Source organism: Pseudoliparis swirei, chromosome 2, assembly GCF_029220125.1.
Source record: "Pseudoliparis swirei isolate HS2019 ecotype Mariana Trench chromosome 2, NWPU_hadal_v1, whole genome shotgun sequence".
NCBI classification, from domain to species: Eukaryota; Metazoa; Chordata; class Actinopteri; order Perciformes; family Liparidae; genus Pseudoliparis; species Pseudoliparis swirei.
In genome coordinates, this window is record NC_079389.1 from 17,831,384 (window position 1) to 17,836,879 (window position 5,496).

At 41.7% G+C, this 5,496-nt stretch overlaps 1 protein-coding gene across 1 annotated transcript in view; it reads right to left on the reverse strand.

Moving 5' to 3' along the window:
- Positions 1–4,548: 4,548 nt before the first annotated feature.
- The window catches only part of efhc2 (EF-hand domain (C-terminal) containing 2), a 45,420-nt gene continuing 44,472 nt past the window's right edge, over positions 4,549–5,496 (reverse strand). The window contains exon 16 of the mRNA XM_056425951.1: positions 4,549–4,635. The gene's annotated coding sequence lies outside the window, so the exon portion shown is untranslated. The remainder of the gene's footprint in view (positions 4,636–5,496) is intronic.

A 5,496-nucleotide genomic window follows, 5' to 3' on the forward strand; every position in this document is an offset into this window, starting at 1 on the left:
GTGCAAACAATAACTCAAAGGCTTTGCACTCCTCTCATAATATTCTCAGCATGAACCGCGACACTTTGGGATTCTTCAGTTTCCGCTGCCCTCTTGTGGTTGGTCGGTTAAAGCCAGTTAAAAGCTGATCTTTGCACGTGCTGATGCTGAATGGTGTCCACCAGGGGCGTTTGTAGGATTAAAAGAAAAGGGGGGCTAAGCCCCAAGGTTAATGGTGAATCTTTTTGGGGGGGCCCGGATATCCATTGTTAGAGACAGTTCATAGATTGGTTCAATCACGCGCATGACAGGAGACCGTTCATTTCCTTTTCTTTCAATTTTATTTTAAACAGCAAAAAACGCTGACAAAGTACACAAAATAATAAACGTTCAAAACAATCTCATGGTCATACGGTAAAAAAACCTATCTGCTCTCATGTCTAATGCGGCTCTTTTCTTACACCTGCTGCCGTCATGACGTCATTAAATAGCCTGGCTCGAGCGTCAGTCATTAACATAAAGATCTTTCAATATATTTAATTTACAGTTCCTCCACCGTGAGCATTATTCTAAATATTAAATTATAAACAATTCTGAAACTTAAATTTACTAAAAACACACTTGTGGCTCTGACAGTTTAATTTAATGAAATAATAAACAAAAAAGTGTAAATTGAAAAAATAATATTTAAATGGAGAAAAATAATATTTGTGGGGGCTGAAGAACATCTGAGGGGAGCTGAAGCCCTCCTCAAATAGGCCTAACGACGCCCCTGGTGTACACACATACAGTATGTATATTCATATATATATTTGGCACAAGTTGCTTCAAAGCCACATTAGACACATTTGCAACATGTTTCTGCACAATCTGCATGTTATTCACCCGGTTGAATTATTACCCCAGAAATATGTGTTCCGCTCTTTGCTTCTTTGTGACAAGATATGACTCAAAAACGGATTCAGGAACGTCTGCTGATCTCGAGCGACAGCAATAAAAGGTGATTTATGAACATCTTTTTTTCCCCGATGCAAACGTTCAGGTGGGCTGACAGTGAATGGAGAGCCCCCTCGTGGATTAATCTAACCATTGTGTTTAATCCAGCCTCCGTAGCCCTGTCGCGGCCCTGATTATGCCCCTCCCCTCCTCCCTTTACTTCTGTTTTATGGATCGTGGAGGTCTGGATCGTGGTCCATGCCTCCTACTAACTATTCATAATTTCTGTCGTATTCATTTAATGTGTTTATATAACTCTGTAATGATTCCTTCTGGACACATGACATCTATTACTTCTGTCCATCCGGGGAGAAGGATCCTCCTCTGTTGCTCTCCTGAAGGTTTCTTCCCTTTTGAAAGGGTTTTTAAAAAAAATTGAGTTTTTCCTGATCCTCTGTGAGGTCAAAGGTCAGTGATGTATGTGTACAGCCCTCTGAGGCAAATTTGTAATTTGTGATAAAAAGGCTGTATGAAATAAACTGAATTGAATTGATAGATAGAAAAAGATATCCATAAAACATCAATGAACAATTCAAATATATATTTTCATATTTCAGCTCTATGGAAAACACCCAATCTGGCTTCATTATTTTTGCCCAATGCTTCCTCAAAAAGGTTATCACCATGTGTCCAGGGCAGGAGGTGCAAATGTGGAGGCTGACAGCTGGTGTGAGGGTGGACAGGTGAACAGCTGGACTTGTGAGGCAGTGTCAACCACACACTCACATAGCCTGGAGACTGAGGGGGGCGGGGCAGACGTCGCCATGACAACGTGTTGTATGTTTGTGTAGGAGGTGAAGCTTTGATACCCAGTTTAGAATCGACAAGATATTATATTTGGCGCTGGGTTTTAATCCAAGACTCAGAGGGAGACCAACGCCCAGCTTTAGAGAGTATATGGAAGGGATACAGGTCCTGTTCTCTCTCCCTCCCCCCCATCAGCAGGGATACCTCTCACTAGGAGATACAGACACTACTGCGGCTTGTCAGCAGAGGGCAGCAAAAGCCTGACATCAAATGTTGTTATATTCTCTGGACTTGTCAGGTTCTTGTCACGGGGTGAGGCTCAGGCGAAGAGAAACAGGCAGGACTCAATGTGAATAACAAAAAAATCACTCTTTACTGAGGCCAAAACGTTGACCAAAAAAAACAAGGTCCAAAAAGGGGCAGGCAGAGAATCAGGGGTCAAGGTCAAGCAGGCAGGTCAGGAATATCCAGGGCACAAGGACGACGGAACCAAAGACAAAAACTATAGACAACAATCCAACAGGAGACAAGGGAAAGACTGACACAATATATAGGGGGGGAAACACAGGTGTACGACATCAGACAGTAACGAGACAAGAGTGGCTGAGGGCAGGTGCAGGGAATTAAACAATCAAGACAGAGAAGACACAGAGGAGACATAGGAGACACGAAACAGGGTGTTACAGGATGAATGAACACAGAAAGTTAGCGCTCATGTTTGTGGGGTAAAAGAAAAAAGAGAGGCTTTTAAAAGAGTTAAGAAGCTGAAGATATTTCTCAGTGATCTCCGAGGTTTTTACTTCTCCTCATGTGAGCAAAACACAAAGTTTTCCCGCTACTTACAAACACTGACGCATAATGACATCAGATTATTAGGCCCGATGTTTAACGCTGCTCATATTGTATATTATATGTTATGTGTTTTTATACGTACAGTGTAGAGATTGAGAGAGAGATATTTGCGTTCAATCCGATCGAGTGTTGCGTCTCCCTGAGTTGAATTTGTCCTTCGAGGCTCCCTTACTGTCAAAATGGCAGCTAAAACAACAAAACCTAGATGGATTATTTCATCTTGTACCGTGGCTCCCCGTGTTTGATCGTTGATATGCAGACGCTCCGGTTCAAAATGAGACCCAACGTTTACATGGAAGTCAGATTTTGAGCCGCAACAAAGAGCCAAAATGTGGCCCGCAAAAGACGAGTCAGGGCCACGCAGCTTCATCAGCTGAAGCTCTGAGCTCCGATCAGTGGCACCACAGACTGAGACAACGCTGTCCTCTTCGTCCTCCTCTTCGTCATCGATGGCCGGAGATCAAAACCTCTGGAAAATTCACTTTTTTGAGAAAGAAAACTGTTGTTTTCTTTCAGAATGCTATTTGTTAAGGATACACGATACAAATAATACAACAATACAAAATACAATACGAAAAATACAGAGAGGGCAGTAAAGGAGGTTTTTCCTGGATCATTTTGCAGACAGGAGATTTTTCCCTTTGCATATCAATACATCTGTTCATGGTTAACTCAGAAGGACATAGTTTACACTCCATATTGAAGTGTTACTGTCAATCACAGAACACACACACACACACACACACACACACGTCTGTATGCAGTTTACTCTATCGAATAAAAGACATGAACAATGTTCCTTCCTGTCGGGGTTTTTTATTGTGTGAGTGACTGTGTTCAGACTGCTGAAGCCCCACTGACATTCTGGGACTCGTATCCTCCCGGTACAGTATGTGCCGACAGCTCGGTCACAAACCTCAGCACCGAGGAGCCGGGGAATAGTCCAATTGCCAACCCTCTTTTCACGCCTGGCACTTTAATGTAAAGCCAAACTCACAGATGTCCATTTCTCCTGACCGAGGAGGCGCCTAGAGGGCCGTCCAATGAAACGCCTCTTTTCTATGATTTCTACTCGAGGCCTGGACGGTTCTGATTAGCATTTAGGACGAAGGAACGTGAGTGTGAAGTCTGCTGATGTGAAGAGGTATGAGAATAAAAAAGATGTGTTACAGCTGGAAATAGACTCGAGATGAAAAACTGTATTTAATGAATGATATTCCTGCATCTTTAGTTGGAAAGTCTGCCCGCCTCTGTCATCCTGTCACATGGTCCTCCAATTATGTGGGCGACTATGGGTCAGTGGGTAGCAGGTCTGTCTTTCAATCAGGGGGTTGGAGGTTCAATCCCCGCCCTAGTCGATGTGTCCTTGAGCAAGACACTTAACTCTGATTTGCTCCCTGTAGCTGAGTCTACGGTGTATGAATGTAACAGGATTGTAAGTCGCTTTGGATAAAAGTGTCAGCGAAATGACATGTAATTAATTACACCTCCTGCTTCATGTCACAAAAGGCCTCCTCTCCCCTAATGTGTGTGTGTCGATGAAGGAGAGACGAAGTGAAAGGAGATGGCATAAAAAGTCAGATTAATCTCGAGAGTGGAAAATCAACAAGTTTTTTTTTGGGTGTGTTATTTAAATGTTGTGTGGTGAGGGTGGGGGGGTCACGTTTCAGGTCCCAACACAACAACAAAGACATCTGCGCCGGGTTTTATAGCCATAAAGTGAGAGCCATAAAGAGCTCTCCGCACTGATGTCCGTGTCACTCGCTCACACACACACAGTGAGGTTTGTTTTTTAATGGGTTCGACAGCATCTGATTCCGTGTCTCCCTCACTTTGGATTCTGGATCTCATCATTTTTATGAGGTCTTAGGCAAATCTCCAATTTTCTTTATTTTTTTTCTTCTTTTCTTCTGTGAGTGACGAACTGGTTTTAAATTAGTCGGCCATGATTTCAAAACCGCCACGCTCATTAGCCCCAAATCATATAAAAATGGTCTCCTGCTGATCTACTTTATTTTTATAGCTTTATTTTCACATGCTTGGTCGGCTCCGGTGAAAACCCTACGGACGGGAAAGAAAGAAAAAAACACACACAGCTGTATTTACAAAGTTTTAACTACTATTTCTAATCCTAAAAGATTTTCATGAAATCAAACCCCACTCACCGCTCAATGTATTTGCATCATACGTTAGCTTCACATGCCTTCACATGCACAAGGTGGTCACAGGGAACGATGCATGTTGTCACGACTTTAAGGATTCAGACTCGGAGTCTGAGGGGTCAGGAAACTAAGGATACAGAAAGAGGCGAGAGCACAGAAGTATAACCCAGTGTACACTTGATGTCATTCTTTCTGCTAACTGTTCTTCACCTTTGAGTCAGTCAGAGCGGCTTCAAGCTGTAGCACCGGTTCTTTTGAAATATTGTGTTTTTTAAAACACAGATTCATATGGTTTGCTCTCTCTTCTGTTAGTGTTTAGTTATTTTTCCTGGTTCAAATTTCAGTTTCTTAAACTTTGAGTCAACTTTTATTTCATGGGTCACTTATTGCTTGGTTTGAGTCATCCAGATGTTCTTTGACATTTCAGTAAAAAAAATTGATCAGAATGTGAACAATATGAAAATATATATTTTTTAAATGCTCGATGCATCTGTGTTGAATTTCGGAAAATTTGAAATTGACGTTCAAACCCCCATAAAATCAAGTTATTTCACTGGTATTTAAATGTCAACATTAAATATTCAGTCGTGGTTCAATAACAAATAAGGCATTCAGTTTCTGATAAAGTAAAACTTACTGCTTCCATAAAACCTCAGAATATTTTTTTCAAAAAAAAAAAAATCTATACGCACGTTTTAGTGGTGAGTTTTTTATTTGTATTTTTATGAGGGAAGAAACCACAACTGGTACAACGTGACCG